The sequence below is a fragment of the Lissotriton helveticus genome, chromosome 8 (genome assembly GCF_964261635.1).
Source record: "Lissotriton helveticus chromosome 8, aLisHel1.1, whole genome shotgun sequence".
Taxonomy (NCBI): domain Eukaryota; kingdom Metazoa; phylum Chordata; class Amphibia; order Caudata; family Salamandridae; genus Lissotriton; species Lissotriton helveticus.
In genome coordinates this window covers 1,543,135,271-1,543,150,600 of record NC_136069.1, presented here as the reverse complement: position 1 = coordinate 1,543,150,600, position 15,330 = coordinate 1,543,135,271, and the positions used below count along the sequence as shown (strand labels likewise).

The window sequence follows — 15,330 nt, the reverse complement described above, 5'->3', positions numbered from 1 at the left end:
TAGAAGTGAAGGTGACTTGCTTTTCCCTGCTCTTGACCTCACACCCATCTCAAACCAATCACAAACATACCTTCTATGCAACGTTGGTATGCAGAACTTCACTCCTCAGCCAGTGAGGGTGAGTCCCAAGCCAGGGGCTAGAGAGCAAAAGAATGGATGTGCTCAGACGTTCCTTGCTAGGGACAGTTGATCTGAAACAAGGCCTGCTCTCTTGTTTCCAGCAAGGATCTAGAAATTCTGCATGAATCTGCAAGGCACATTGACAGCATAAATTTGCATAAACTGCCCCACCTTCTGCCTTCCTACTTCCTGAGCAGTAGTTGTTTGTGTATAAAGAGAGAGGTCGCAGGCAAGATAATTTTGTGAGTAGGATACAGAACCCTAAATAGCTGGTGAGAGTTATAAGTTATTCTAAAAGCATAAAAACAGTACACCTGTGAAATGAAATGCTTTCATATGTGATCTTCTGTGTTTATTGTCCTGTGCAAAAAGTTGCACCTTGTGTTTGAAGGTTGAAATTATTTCAAGCTTGCATGGACACAGAAATTTATGAGTGACTTTTATACATTTCTTAGGACTCTTCACTGTCAGGATGGCCGAGTGGTCTAAGGCGCTGTGTTTAGGCTGCAGTCTCCTCTGGAGGCGTGGGTTCGAATCCCACTTCTGAAATGACTTTTGGAGATATAATCTTCTTCATCAGGATAACATCTGATGGAAGTTGCATCTGTTCGTCTTCACCTGGGACGTTATTCCGTCCTCGTCTAGTCAAGAGAGCTTGGGTTTCTCATATATTTCTGTTGTACAAAGTCTTGCTGATAAAGTGCAATCCTTACCAAATGAGCTTAGGACCCATGTAAGAGCTCATCTAGAAGAGTCATGCTCTTGTATTCCCTGGCCAGACAGGCCATGCAAATTTGGAAGAATGCCAAGCACCTGGTAGACAGCTGTACTCCAGCACACTTACAGCAATGTCCTCAGGGCTGTGATCAGCGGCTGCTTAGATTTGCGTATTCCACCCTATGTTGTGACATTGAGCTCCCTTGTTGAATTTGCTTTAGTCAGCCAAGATGTGGCTGTTGACTCAATTTCAAAGCAGCTTTGGGCCGTTCAAGTGGCTGGTGAATAGCACTTTCTCTTTGTACGCTTTAAAGGTCTAAAGAGTTCTTCATAGGTACTGCTCTGTATGGATTGTTCAAAGATCTGTTGGAAATGCTTATAATGGGATAAATAAATTGAGGGCATGCCTTTTTGGTACCAAACTTGCATGGCTGTCTGGCTTGTGGAAGGTGCTGGAAATGCAAGTCAAGATGGCCGAGTGGTCTAAGGCGCTGCATTCAGGTCGCAGTCTCTTCTGGAGGCGTGGGTTCAAATCCCACTTCTGACAAACCTGTGTTTAATCTTCTTTTTTCTTGAGGGAGAAAATCAGATCATTTCCCTCACATGGGCTTATATGGTTGTCTTTTTGGAAAAGTGCAGTGAGTTTTTTTCTTTCTATAGCCACTTATGGCCTAAGATGTGTGTTTTTTTTGTTCACACTATCTTTCTCGCTATGTAGATGAACAAACAACATGTGGTCAGGATGGCCGAGTGGTCTAAGGCGCTGTGTTAAGGCCGCAGTCTCTCCTGGAGGCGTGGGTTCGAATCCCACTTCTGACAAAACTTTAAGTCCATTTTGTCTCTGCGTTCCTTCAGAATCTCAGCTAAAAATTGGCAGTGCATAAAATATCTGAATAAGTACCAAACTTCAGTTTCAACTGCAAATGAATTTGCCCAATTCTGTCTTCAAGCTCTTATATTATTCTTCTAGCACTAGTGGTGTTTTATGTGTTTTTTGGGGGGTGCCTAAAAAATCCCTTTTATTGAAGAAATGGCTTACATTCAGTCTTGTGATATTTTTGGTTTCCAATAAGTAGATTTTTAATTTTATGTAACCTCATTTTCTAATGATCCATTCAAGAGATGTTTCCACTATGAAATGAAGAGCAAGGGGAAAGAGCACAAATGATAGAGCGAGTGAGTGAGATGGGCTGTTGAGGAAGGAGAGAATGAAACAAAGACAGAGTGAGTGAACGGCAGGTAGGCATAGAAGAGGAGACTAGAAGTGAAAGTGACTTGCTTTTCCCTGCTCTTGACCTCCCACCCATCTCAAACCAATCACAAACATACCTTCTATGCAACGTTGGTATGCAGAACTTCACTCCTCAGCCAGTGAGGGTGAGTCCCAAGCCAGGGGCTAGAGAGCAAAAGAATGGATGTGCTCAGACGTTCCTTGCTAGGGACAGTTGATCTGAAACAAGGCCTGCTCTCTTGTTTCCAGCAAGGATCTAGAAATTCTGCATGAATGTGCAAGGCACATTGACAGCATAAATTTGCATAAACTGCCCCACCTTCTGCCTTCCTACTTCCTGAGCAGTAGTTGTTTGTGTATAGAGAGAAAGGTCGCAGGCAAGGTAATTTTGTGAGTAGGATACAGAACCCTAAAAAGCTGGTGAGAGGTATAAGTTATTCTAAAAGCATAAAAACAGTACACCTGTGAAATGAAATGCTTTCATATGTGATCTTCTGTGTTTATTGTCCTGTGCAAAAAGTTGCACCTTGTGTTTGAAGGTTGAAATTATTTCAAGCTTGCATGGACGCAGAAATTTCTGAGTGACTTTTATACATTTCTTAGGACTCTTCACTGTCAGGATGGCCGAGTGGTCTAAGGCGCTGTGTTTAGGCCGCAGTCTCCTCTGGAGGCATGGGTTCGAATCCCACTTCTGAAATGACTTTTGGAGATATAATCTTCTTCATCAGGATAACATCTGATGGAAGTTGCTTCTGTTCGTCTTCACCTGGGACGTTATTCTGTCCTCGTCTAGTCAAGAGAGCTTGGGTTTCTCATATATTTCTGTTGTACAACGTCTTGCTGATAAAGTGCAATCCTTACCAAATGAGCTTATGACCCATGTAAGAGCTCATCTAGAAGAGTCATTCTCTTGTATTCCCTGGCCAGACAGGCCATACAAATTTGGAAGAATGCCAAGCACCTGGTAGACAGCTGGACTCCAGCACACTTACAGCAATTTCCTCAGGGCAGTGATCAGGGGCTGCTTAGATTTGCGAATTCCACCCTATGTTGTGACATTGAGATCCCTTGTTGAATTTGCTTTAGTCAGCCAAGATGTGGCTATTGACTCAATTTCAAAGCAGCTTTGGGCCGTTCAAGTGGCTGGTGAATAGCACTTTCTCTTTGTACTCATTAAAGGTCTAAAGAGTTCTTCATAGGTACTGCTCTGTATGGATTGTTCAAAGATCTGTTGGAAATGCTTATAATGGGATAAATAAATTGAGGGCATGCCTTTTCGGTACCCCACTTGCATGGCTGTCTGGCTTGTGGAAGGTGCTGCAAACGCAAGTCAGGATGGCCGAGTGGTCTAAGGCGCTGCGGTCAGGTCGCAGTCTCTTCTGGAGGCGTGGGTTCAAATCCCACTTCTGACAAACCTGTGTTTAATCTTCTTTTTTCTTGAGGGAGAAAATCAGATCATTTCCCTCACATGGGCTTATATGGTTGTCTTTTTGGAAAACTGCAGTGAGTTTTTTTCTTGCTATAGCCACTCATGGCCTAAGATGTGTGTTTTTTTTGTTCACACTATCTTTCTCACTATGTAGATGAACAAGCAACATGTGGTCATGATGGCCGAGTGGTCTAAGGCGCTGCGTTAAGGCCACAGTCTCCCCTGGAGGCGTGGGTTCAAATCCCACTTCTGACAAAACTTTAAGTCCATTTTGTCTCTGCGTTCCTTCAGAATCTCAGCTAAAAATTGGCAGTGCATATAATATCTGAATAAGTACCAAACTTCAGTTTCAACTGCAAATGAATTTGCCCAATTCTGTACTCAAGCTCGTATAATATTCTTCTAGCACTAGTGGTGTTTTATGTGTTTTTTGGGGGGTGCCTAAAAAATCCCTTTTATTGAAGAAATGGCTTACATTCAGTTTTGTGATATTTTTGGTTTCCAATAAGTAGATTTTTAATTTTATGTAACCTCATTTTCTAATGATCCATTCAAGAGATGTTTCCACTATGAAATGAAGAGCAAGGGGAAAGAGCACAAATGATAGAGCCAGTGAGTGAGATGGGGTGTTGAGGAAGGAGAGAATGAAACAAAGACAGAGTGAGAGAACGGCAGGTAGGCATAGAAGAGGAGACTAGAAGTGAAGGTGACTTGCTTTTCCCTGCTCTTGACCTCACACCCATCTCAAACCAATCACAAACATACCTTCTATGCAACGTTGGTATGCAGAACTTCACTCCTCAGCCAGTGAGGGTGAGTCCCAAGCCTGGGGCTAGAGAGCAAAAGAATGGATGTGCTCAGACGTTCCTTGCTAGGGACAGTTGATCTGAAACAAGGCCTGCTCTCTTGTTTCCAGCAAGGATCTAGAAATTCTGCATGAATCTGCAAGGCACATTGACAGCATAAATTTGCATAAACTGCCCCACCTTCTGCCTTCCTACTTCCTGAGCAGTAGTTGTTTGTGTATAAAGAGAGAGGTCGCAGGCAAGATAATTTTGTGAGTAGGATACAGAACCCTAAATAGCTGGTGAGAGTTATAAGTTATTCTAAAAGCATAAAAACAGTACACCTGTGAAATGAAATGCTTTCATATGTGATCTTCTGTGTATATTGTCCTGTGCAAAAAGTTGCACCTTGTGTTTGAAGGTTGAAATTATTTCAAGCTTGCATGGACGCAGAAATTTCTGAGTGACTTTTATACATTTCTTAGGACTCTTCACTGTCAGGATGGCCGAGTGGTCTAAGGCGCTGTGTTTAGGCTGCAGTCTCCTCTGGAGGCGTGGGTTCGAATCCCACTTCTGAAATGACTTTTGGAGATATAATCTTCTTCATCAGGATAACATCTGATGGAAGTTGCATCTGTTCGTCTTCACCTGGGACGTTATTCCGTCCTCGTCTAGTCAAGAGAGCTTGGGTTTCTCATATATTTCTGTTGTACAAAGTCTTGCTGATAAAGTGCAATCCTTACCAAATGAGCTTATGACCCATGTAAGAGCTCATCTAGAAGAGTCATTCTCTTGTATTCCCTGGCCAGACAGGCCATACAAATTTGGAAGAATGCCAAGCACCTGGTAGACAGCTGGACTCCAGCACACTTACAGCAATTTCCTCAGGGCAGTGATCAGGGGCTGCTTAGATTTGCGAATTCCACCCTATGTTGTGACATTGAGATCCCTTGTTGAATTTGCTTTAGTCAGCCAAGATGTGGCTATTGACTCAATTTCAAAGCAGCTTTGGGCCGTTCAAGTGGCTGGTGAATAGCACTTTCTCTTTGTACTCATTAAAGGTCTAAAGAGTTCTTCATAGGTACTGCTCTGTATGGATTGTTCAAAGATCTGTTGGAAATGCTTATAATGGGATAAATAAATTGAGGGCATGCCTTTTCGGTACCCCACTTGCATGGCTGTCTGGCTTGTGGAAGGTGCTGCAAACGCAAGTCAGGATGGCCGAGTGGTCTAAGGCGCTGCGGTCAGGTCGCAGTCTCTTCTGGAGGCGTGGGTTCAAATCCCACTTCTGACAAACCTGTGTTTAATCTTCTTTTTTCTTGAGGGAGAAAATCAGATCATTTCCCTCACATGGGCTTATATGGTTGTCTTTTTGGAAAACTGCAGTGAGTTTTTTTCTTGCTATAGCCACTCATGGCCTAAGATGTGTGTTTTTTTTGTTCACACTATCTTTCTCACTATGTAGATGAACAAGCAACATGTGGTCATGATGGCCGAGTGGTCTAAGGTGCTGCGTTAAGGCCACAGTCTCCCCTGGAGGCGTGGGTTCAAATCCCACTTCTGACAAAACTTTAAGTCCATTTTGTCTCTGCGTTCCTTCAGAATCTCAGCTAAAAATTGGCAGTGCATATAATATCTGAATAAGTACCAAACTTCAGTTTCAACTGCAAATGAATTTGCCCAATTCTGTACTCAAGCTCGTATAATATTCTTCTAGCACTAGTGGTGTTTTATGTGTTTTTTGTGGGGTGCCTAAAAAATCCCTTTTATTGAAGAAATGGCTTACATTCAGTTTTGTGATATTTTTGGTTTCCAATAAGTAGATTTTTAATTTTATGTAACCTCATTTTCTAATGATCCATTCAAGAGATGTTTCCACTATGAAATGAAGAGCAAGGGGAAAGAGCACAAATGATAGAGCCAGTGAGTGAGATGGGGTGTTGAGGAAGGAGAGAATGAAACAAAGACAGAGTGAGAGAACGGCAGGTAGGCATAGAAGAGGAGACTAGAAGTGAAGGTGACTTGCTTTTCCCTGCTCTTGACCTCACACCCATCTCAAACCAATCACAAACATACCTTCTATGCAACGTTGGTATGCAGAACTTCACTCCTCAGCCAGTGAGGGTGAGTCCCAAGCCAGGGGCTAGAGAGCAAAAGAATGGATGTGCTCAGACGTTCCTTGCTAGGGACAGTTGATCTGAAACAAGGCCTGCTCTCTTGTTTCCAGCAAGGATCTAGAAATTCTGCATGAATCTGCAAGGCACATTGACAGCATAAATTTGCATAAACTGCCCCACCTTCTGCCTTCCTACTTCCTGAGCAGTAGTTGTTTGTGTATAAAGAGAGAGGTCGCAGGCAAGATAATTTTGTGAGTAGGATACAGAACCCTAAATAGCTGGTGAGAGTTATAAGTTATTCTAAAAGCATAAAAACAGTACACCTGTGAAATGAAATGCTTTCATATGTGATCTTCTGTGTATATTGTCCTGTGCAAAAAGTTGCACCTTGTGTTTGAAGGTTGAAATTATTTCAAGCTTGCATGGACGCAGAAATTTCTGAGTGACTTTTATACATTTCTTAGGACTCTTCACTGTCAGGATGGCCGAGTGGTCTAAGGCGCTGTGTTTAGGCTGCAGTCTCCTCTGGAGGCGTGGGTTCGAATCCCACTTCTGAAATGACTTTTGGAGATATAATCTTCTTCATCAGGATAACATCTGATGGAAGTTGCATCTGTTCGTCTTCACCTGGGACGTTATTCCGTCCTCGTCTAGTCAAGAGAGCTTGGGTTTCTCATATATTTCTGTTGTACAAAGTCTTGCTGATAAAGTGCAATCCTTACCAAATGAGCTTAGGACCCATGTAAGAGCTCATCTAGAAGAGTCATGCTCTTGTATTCCCTTGCCAGACAGGCCATGCAAATTTGGAAGAATGCCAAGCACCTGGTAGACAGCTGTACTCCAGCACACTTACAGCAATGTCCTCAGGGCTGTGATCAGGGGCTGCTTAGATTTGCGTATTCCACCCTATGTTGTGACATTGAGCTCCCTTGTTGAATTTGCTTTAGTCAGCCAAGATGTGGCTGTTGACTCAATTTCAAAGCAGCTTTGGGCCGTTCAAGTGGCTGGTGAATAGCACTTTCTCTTTGTACGCTTTAAAGGTCTAAAGAGTTCTTCATAGGTACTGCTCTGTATGGATTGTTCAAAGATCTGTTGGAAATGCTTATAATGGGATAAATAAATTGAGGGCATGCCTTTTCGGTACCAAACTTGCATGGCTGTGTGGCTTGTGGAAGGTGCTGCAAATGCAAGTCAGGATGGCCGAGTGGTCTAAGGCGCTGCATTCAGGTCGCAGTCTCTTCTGGAGGCGTGGGTTCAAATCCCACTTCTGACAAACCTGTGTTTAATCTTCTTTTTTCTTGAGGGAGAAAATCAGATCATTTCCCTCACATGGGCTTATATGGTTGTCTTTTTGGAAAAGTGCAGTGAGTTTTTTTCTTGCTATAGCCACTTATGGCCTAAGATGTGTGTTTTTTTTGTTCACACTATCTTTCTCACTATGTAGATGGACAAGTAACATGTGGTCAGGATGGCCGAGTTGTCTAAGGCGCTGCGTTAAGGCCACAGTCTCTCCTGGAGGCGTGGGTTTAAATCCCACTTCTGACAAACCTGTGTTTAATCTTCTTTTTTCTTGAGGGAGAAAATCAGATCATTTCCCTCACATGGGCTTATATGGTTGTCTTTTTGGAAAAGTGCAGTGAGTTTTTTTCTTGCTATAGCCACTTATGGCCTAAGATGTGTGTTTTTTTTGTTCACACTATCTTTCTCACTATGTAGATGGACAAGCAACATGTGGTCAGGATGGCCGAGTGGTCTAAGCCGCTGCATTAAGGCCGCAGTCTCTCCTGGAGGCATGGGTTCGAATCCCACTTCTGACAAAACTTTAAGTCCATTTTGTCTCTGCGTTCCTTCAGAATCTCAGCTAAAAATTGGCAGTGCATAAAATATCTGAATAAGTACCAAACTTCAGTTTCAACTGCAAATTAATTTGCCCAATTCTGTCTTCAAGCTCTTATAATATTCTTCTAGCACTAGTGGTGTTTTATGTGTTTTTTGGGGGGTGCCTAAAAAATCCCTTTTATTGAAGAAATGGCTTACATTCAGTCTTGTGATATTTTTGGTTTCCAATAAGTAGATTTTTAATTTTATGTAACCACATTTTCTAATGATCCATTCAAGAGATGTTTCCACTATGAAATGAAGAGCAAGGGGAAAGAGCAAAAATGATAGAGCGAGTGAGTGAGATGGGGTGTTGAGGAAGGAGAAAATGAAACAAAGACAGAGTGAGTGAACGGCAGGTAGGCATAGAAGAGGAGACTAGAAGTGAAAGTGACTTGCTTTTCCCTGCTCTTGACCTCCCACCCATCTCAAACCAATCACAAACATACCTTCTATGCAACGTTGGTATGCAGAACTTCACTCCTCAGCCAGTGAGGGTGAGTCCCAAGCCAGGGGCTAGAGAGCAAAAGAATGGATGTGCTCAGACGTTCCTTGCTAGGGACAGTTGATCTGAAACAAGGCCTGCTCTCTTGTTTCCAGCAAGGATCTAGAAATTCTGCATGAATGTGCAAGGCACATTGACAGCATAAATTTGCATAAACTGCCCCACCTTCTGCCTTCCTACTTCCTGAGCAGTAGTTGTTTGTGTATAGAGAGAAAGGTCGCAGGCAAGGTAATTTTGTGAGTAGGATACAGAACCCTAAATAGCTGGTGAGAGGTATAAGTTATTCTAAAAGCATAAAAACAGTACACCTGTGAAATGAAATGCTTTCATATGTGATCTTCTGTGTTTATTGTCCTGTGCAAAAAGTTGCACCTTGTGTTTGAAGGTTGAAATTATTTCAAGCTTGCATGGACGCAGAAATTTCTGAGTGACTTTTATACATTTCTTAGGACTCTTCACTGTCAGGATGGCCGAGTGGTCTAAGGCGCTGTGTTTAGGCCGCAGTCTTCTCTGGAGGCGTGGGTTCGAATCCCACTTCTGAAATGACTTTTGGAGATATAATCTTCTTCATCAGGATAACATCTGATGGAAGTTGCTTCTGTTCGTCTTCACCTGGGACGTTATTCTGTCCTCGTCTAGTCAAGAGAGCTTGGGTTTCTCATATATTTCTGTTGTACAAAGTCTTGCTGATAAAGTGCAATCCTTACCAAATGAGCTTATGACCCATGTAAGAGCTCATCTAGAAGAGTCATTCTCTTGTATTCCCTGGCCAGACAGGCCATACAAATTTGGAAGAATGCCAAGCACAAGGTAGACAGCTGGACTCCAGCACACTTACAGCAATTTCCTCAGGGCAGTGATCAGGGGCTGCTTAGATTTGCGAATTCCACCCTATGTTGTGACATTGAGATCCCTTGTTGAATTTGCTTTAGTCAGCCAAGATGTGGCTATTGACTCAATTTCAAAGCAGCTTTGGGCCGTTCAAGTGGCTGGTGAATAGCACTTTCTCTTTGTACTCATTAAAGGTCTAAAGAGTTCTTCATAGGTACTGCTCTGTATGGATTGTTCAAAGATCTGTTGGAAATGCTTATAATGGGATAAATAAATTGAGGGCATGCCTTTTCGGTACCCCACTTGCATGGCTGTCTGGCTTGTGGAAGGTACTGCAAATGCAAGTCAGGATGGCCGAGTGGTCTAAGGCGCTGCGTTCAGGTCGCAGTCTCTTCTGGAGGCGTGGGTTCAAATCCCACTTCTGACAAACCTGTGTTTAATCTTCTTTTTTTTTGAGGGAGAAAATCAGATCATTTCCCTCACATGGGCTTATATGGTTGTCTTTTTGGAAAAGTGCAGTGAGTTTTTTTCTTGCTATAGCCACTCATGGCCTAAGATGTGTGTTTTTTTTGTTCATACTATCTTTCTCACTATGTTGATGAACAAGCAACATGTGGTCATGATGGCCGAGTGGTCTAAGGCGCTGCGTTAAGGCCGCAGTCTCTCCTGGAGGCGTGGGTTCGAATCCCACTTCTGACAAAACTTTAAGTCCATTTTGTCTCTGCGTTCCTTCAGAATCTCAGCCAAAAATTGGCAGTGCATATAATATCTGAATAAGTACCAAACTTCAGTTTCAACTGCAAATGAATTTGCCCAATTCTGTCTTCAAGCTCGTATAATATTCTTCTAGCACTAGTGGTGTTTTATGTGTTTTTTGGGGGGTGCCTAAAAAATCCCTTTTATTGAAGAAATGGCTTACATTCAGTCTTGTGATATTTTTGGTTTCCAATAAGTAGATTTTTAATTTTATGTAACCTCATTTTCTAATGATCCATTCAAGAGATGTTTCCACTATGAAATGAAGAGCAAGGGGAAAGAGCACAAATGATAGAGCCAGTGAGTGAGATGGGGTGTTGAGGAAGGAGAGAATGAAACAAAGACAGAGTGAGTGAACGGCAGGTAGGCATAGAAGAGGAGACTAGAAGTGAAGGTGACTTGCTTTTCCCTGCTCTTGACCTCCCACCCATCTCAAACCAATCACAAACATACCTTCTATGCAACGTTGGTATGCAGAACTTCACTCCTCAGCCAGTGAGGGTGAGTCCCAAGCCAGGGGCTAGAGAGCAAAAGAATGGATGTGCTCGGACGTTCCTTGCTAGGGACAGTTGATCTGAAACAAGGCCTGCTCTCTTGTTTCCAGCAAGGATCTAGAAATTCTGCATGAATGTGCAAGGCACATTGACAGCATAAATTTGCATAAACTGCCCCACCTTCTGCCTTCCTACTTCCTGAGCAGTAGTTGTTTGTGTATAGAGAGAAAGGTCGCAGGCAAGGTAATTTTGTGAGTAGGATACAGAACCCTAAATAGCTGGTGAGAGGTATAAGTTATTCTAAAAGCATAAAAACAGTATACCTGTGAAATGAAATGCTTTCATATGTGATCTTCTGTGTTTATTGTCCTGTGCAAAAAGTTGCACCTTGTGTTTGAAGGTTGAAATTATTTCAAGCTTGCATGGACGCAGAAATTTCTGAGTGACTTTTATACATTTCTTAGGACTCTTCACTGTCAGGATGGCCGAGTGGTCTAAGGCGCTGTGTTTAGGCCACAGTCTCCTCTGGAGGCGTGGGTTCGAATCCCACTTCTGAAATGACTTTTGGAGATATAATCTTCTTCATCAGGATAACATCTGATGGAAGTTGCTTCTGTTCGTCTTCACCTGGGACGTTATTCTGTCCTCGTCTAGTCAAGAGAGCTTGGGTTTCTCATATATTTCTGTTGTACAAAGTCTTGCTGATAAAGTGCAATCCTTACCAAATGAGCTTATGACCCATGTAAGAGCTCATCTAGAAGAGTCATTCTCTTGTATTCCCTGGCCAGACAGGCCATACAAATTTGGAAGAATGCCAAGCACCTGGTAGACAGCTGGACTCCAGCACACTTACAGCAATTTCCTCAGGGCAGTGATCAGGGGCTGCTTAGATTTGCGAATTCCACCCTATGTTGTGACATTGAGATCCCTTGTTGAATTTGCTTTAGTCAGCCAAGATGTGGCTATTGACTCAATTTCAAAGCAGCTTTGGGCCGTTCAAGTGGCTGGTGAATAGCACTTTCTCTTTGTACTCATTAAAGGTCTAAAGAGTTCTTCATAGGTACTGCTCTGTATGGATTGTTCAAAGATCTGTTGGAAATGCTTATAATGGGATAAATAAATTGAGGGCATGCCTTTTCGGTACCCCACTTGCATGGCTGTCTGGCTTGTGGAAGGTGCTGCAAATGCAAGTCAGGATGGCCGAGTGGTCTAAGACGCTGCGTTCAGGTAGCAGTCTCTTCTGGAGGCGTGGGTTCAAATCCCACTTCTGACAAACCTGTGTTTAATCTTCTTTTTTCTTGAGTCAGAAAATCAGATCATTTCCCTCACATGGGCTTATATGGTTGTCTTTTTGGAAAAGTGCAGTGAGTTTTTTTCTTGCTATAGCCACTCATGGCCTAAGATGTGTGTTTTTGTTGTTCACACTATCTTCCTCACTATGTAGAAGAACAACCAACATGTGGTCAGGATGGCCGAGTGGTCTAAGGCGCTGCGTTAAGGCCGCAGTCTCTCCTGGAGGCGAGGGTTCGAATCCCATTTCTGACAAAACTTTAAGTCCATTTTGTCTCTGCGTTCCTTCAGAATCTCAGCTAAAAATTGGCAGTGCATATAATATCTGAATAAGTACCAAACTTCAGTTTCAACTGCAAATGAATTTGCCCAATTCTGTCTTCAAGCTCGTATAATATTCTTCTAGCACTAGTGGTGTTTTATGTGTTTTTTGGGGGGTGCCTAAAAATCCCTTTTATTGAAGAAATGGCTTACATTCAGTCTTGTGATATTTTTGGTTTCCAATAAGTAGATTTTTAATTTTATGTAACCTCATTTTCTAATGATCCATTCAAGAGATGTTTCCACTATGAAATGAAGAGCAAGGGGAAAGAGCACAAATGATAGAGCGAGTGAGTGAGATGGGCTGTTGAGGAAGGAGAGAATGAAACAAAGACAGAGTGAGTGAACGGCAGGTAGGCATAGAAGAGGAGACTAGAAGTGAAAGTGACTTGCTTTTCCCTGCTCTTGACCTCCCACCCATCTCAAACCAATCACAAACATACCTTCTATGCAACGTTGGTATGCAGAACTTCACTCCTCAGCCAGTGAGGGTGAGTCCCAAGCCAGGGGCTAGAGAGCAAAAGAATGGATGTGCTCAGACGTTCCTTGCTAGGGACAGTTGATCTGAAACAAGGCCTGCTCTCTTGTTTCCAGCAAGGATCTAGAAATTCTGCATGAATGTGCAAGGCACATTGACAGCATAAATTTGCATAAACTGCCCCACCTTCTGCCTTCCTACTTCCTGAGCAGTAGTTGTTTGTGTATAGAGAGAAAGGTCGCAGGCAAGGTAATTTTGTGAGTAGGATACAGAACCCTAAAAAGCTGGTGAGAGGTATAAGTTATTCTAAAAGCATAAAAACAGTACACCTGTGAAATGAAATGCTTTCATATGTGATCTTCTGTGTTTATTGTCCTGTGCAAAAAGTTGCACCTTGTGTTTGAAGGTTGAAATTATTTCAAGCTTGCATGGACGCAGAAATTTCTGAGTGACTTTTATACATTTCTTAGGACTCTTCACTGTCAGGATGGCCGAGTGGTCTAAGGCGCTGTGTTTAGGCCGCAATCTCCTCTGGAGGCATGGGTTCGAATCCCACTTCTGAAATGACTTTTGGAGATATAATCTTCTTCACCAGGATAACATCTGATGGAAGTTGCTTCTGTTCGTCTTCACCTGGGACGTTATTCTGTCCTCGTCTAGTCAAGAGAGCTTGGGTTTCTCATATATTTCTCTTGTACAAAGTCTTGCTGATAAAGTGCAATCCTTACCAAATGAGCTTATGACCCATGTAAGAGCTCATCTAGAAGAGTCATTCTCTTGTATTCCCTGGCCAGACAGGCCATACAAATTTGGAAGAATGCCAAGCACCTGGTAGACAGCTGGACTCCAGCACACTTACAGCAATTTCCTCAGGGCAGTGATCAGGGGCTGCTTAGATTTGCGAATTCCACCCTATGTTGTGACATTGAGATCCCTTGTTGAATTTGCTTTAGTCAGCCAAGATGTGGCTATTGACTCAATTTCAAAGCAGCTTTGGGCCGTTCAAGTGGCTGGTGAATAGCACTTTCTCTTTGTACTCATTAAAGGTCTAAAGAGTTCTTCATAGGTACTGCTCTGTATGGATTGTTCAAAGATCTGTTGGAAATGCTTATAATGGGATAAATAAATTGAGGGCATGCCTTTTCGGTACCCCACTTGCATGGCTGTCTGGCTTGTGGAAGGTGCTGCAAACGCAAGTCAGTATGGCCGAGTGGTCTAAGGCGCTGCAGTCAGGTCACAGTCTCTTCTGGAGGCGTGGGTTCAAATCCCACTTCTGACAAACCTGTGTTTAATCTTCTTTTTTCTTGAGGGAGAAAATCAGATCATTTCCCTCACATGGGCTTATATGGTTGTCTTTTTGGAAAACTGCAGTGAGTTTTTTTCTTGCTATAGCCACTCATGGCCTAAGATGTGTGTTTTTTTTGTTCACAATATCTTTCTCACTATGTAGATGAACAAGCAGCATGTGGTCATGATGGCCGAGTGGTCTAAGGCGCTGCGTTAAGGCCGCAGTCTCTCCTGGAGGCGTGGGTTCGAATCCCACTTCTGACAAAACTTTAAGTCCATTTTGTCTCTGCGTTCCTTCAGAATCTCAGCTAAAAATTGGCAGTGCATATAATATCTGAATAAGTACCAAACTTCAGTTTCAACTGCAAATGAATTTGCCCAATTCTGTCCTCAAGCTCGTATAATATTCTTCTAGCACTAGTGGTGTTTTATGTGTTTTTTGGGGGGTGCCTAAAAAATCCCTTTTATTGAAGAAATGGCTTACATTCAGTTTTGTGATATTTTTGGTTTCCAATAAGTAGATTTTTAATTTTATGTAACCTCATTTTCTAATGATCCATTCAAGAGATGTTTCCACTATGAAATGAAGAGCAAGGGGAAAGAGCACAAATGATAGAGCCAGTGAGTGAGATGGGGTGTTGAGGAAGGAGAGAATGAAACAAAGACAGAGTGAGAGAACGGCAGGTAGGCATAGAAGAGGAGACTAGAAGTGAAGGTGACTTGCTTTTCCCTGCTCTTGACCTCACACCCATCTCAAACCAATCACAAACATACCTTCTATGCAACGTTGGTATGCAGAACTTCACTCCTCAGCCAGTGAGGGTGAGTCCCAAGCCAGGGGCTAGAGAGCAAAAGAATGGATGTGCTCAGACGTTCCTTGCTAGGGACAGTTGATCTGAAACAAGGCCTGCTCTCTTGTTTCCAGCAAGGATCTAGAAATTCTGCATGAATCTGCAAGGCACATTGACAGCATAAATTTGCATAAACTGCCCCACCTTCTGCCTTCCTACTTCCTGAGCAGTAGTTGTTTGTGTATAAAGAGAGAGGTCGCAGGCAAGATAATTTTGTGAGTAGGATACAGAACCCTAAAT

The 15,330-nt window shown here is 42.7% G+C and overlaps 14 non-coding genes across 14 annotated transcripts; all 14 read left to right on the top strand.

The window, feature by feature from the left end:
• The first annotated feature begins 586 nt into the window (after window positions 1-586).
• On the top strand, window positions 587-669 carry TRNAL-UAG (transfer RNA leucine (anticodon UAG)). The gene has a single exon. It is a non-coding gene; the product is annotated as a tRNA-Leu (tRNA).
• Window positions 670-1,573: 904 nt separating this feature from the next.
• TRNAL-AAG (transfer RNA leucine (anticodon AAG)) lies at window positions 1,574-1,656 on the top strand. The gene has a single exon. It is a non-coding gene; the product is annotated as a tRNA-Leu (tRNA).
• Window positions 1,657-2,682: 1,026 nt separating this feature from the next.
• Window positions 2,683-2,765, top strand: TRNAL-UAG (transfer RNA leucine (anticodon UAG)). Its single transcript has one exon. It is a non-coding gene; the product is annotated as a tRNA-Leu (tRNA).
• A 632-nt stretch (window positions 2,766-3,397) lies between these two features.
• On the top strand, window positions 3,398-3,480 carry TRNAL-CAG (transfer RNA leucine (anticodon CAG)). The gene has a single exon. It is a non-coding gene; the product is annotated as a tRNA-Leu (tRNA).
• Window positions 3,481-3,669: 189 nt separating this feature from the next.
• TRNAL-AAG (transfer RNA leucine (anticodon AAG)) lies at window positions 3,670-3,752 on the top strand. Its single transcript has one exon. It is a non-coding gene; the product is annotated as a tRNA-Leu (tRNA).
• A 1,026-nt stretch (window positions 3,753-4,778) lies between these two features.
• Window positions 4,779-4,861, top strand: TRNAL-UAG (transfer RNA leucine (anticodon UAG)). The gene has a single exon. It is a non-coding gene; the product is annotated as a tRNA-Leu (tRNA).
• A 632-nt stretch (window positions 4,862-5,493) lies between these two features.
• TRNAL-CAG (transfer RNA leucine (anticodon CAG)) lies at window positions 5,494-5,576 on the top strand. The gene has a single exon. It is a non-coding gene; the product is annotated as a tRNA-Leu (tRNA).
• A 1,298-nt stretch (window positions 5,577-6,874) lies between these two features.
• On the top strand, window positions 6,875-6,957 carry TRNAL-UAG (transfer RNA leucine (anticodon UAG)). The gene has a single exon. It is a non-coding gene; the product is annotated as a tRNA-Leu (tRNA).
• Window positions 6,958-7,589: 632 nt separating this feature from the next.
• TRNAL-CAG (transfer RNA leucine (anticodon CAG)) lies at window positions 7,590-7,672 on the top strand. The gene has a single exon. It is a non-coding gene; the product is annotated as a tRNA-Leu (tRNA).
• Window positions 7,673-9,242: 1,570 nt separating this feature from the next.
• Window positions 9,243-9,325, top strand: TRNAL-UAG (transfer RNA leucine (anticodon UAG)). The gene has a single exon. It is a non-coding gene; the product is annotated as a tRNA-Leu (tRNA).
• Window positions 9,326-9,957: 632 nt separating this feature from the next.
• On the top strand, window positions 9,958-10,040 carry TRNAL-CAG (transfer RNA leucine (anticodon CAG)). The gene has a single exon. It is a non-coding gene; the product is annotated as a tRNA-Leu (tRNA).
• A 189-nt stretch (window positions 10,041-10,229) lies between these two features.
• Window positions 10,230-10,312, top strand: TRNAL-AAG (transfer RNA leucine (anticodon AAG)). The gene has a single exon. It is a non-coding gene; the product is annotated as a tRNA-Leu (tRNA).
• A 1,026-nt stretch (window positions 10,313-11,338) lies between these two features.
• Window positions 11,339-11,421, top strand: TRNAL-UAG (transfer RNA leucine (anticodon UAG)). The gene has a single exon. It is a non-coding gene; the product is annotated as a tRNA-Leu (tRNA).
• A 2,999-nt stretch (window positions 11,422-14,420) lies between these two features.
• Window positions 14,421-14,503, top strand: TRNAL-AAG (transfer RNA leucine (anticodon AAG)). Its single transcript has one exon. It is a non-coding gene; the product is annotated as a tRNA-Leu (tRNA).
• Window positions 14,504-15,330: the final 827 nt, after the last annotated feature.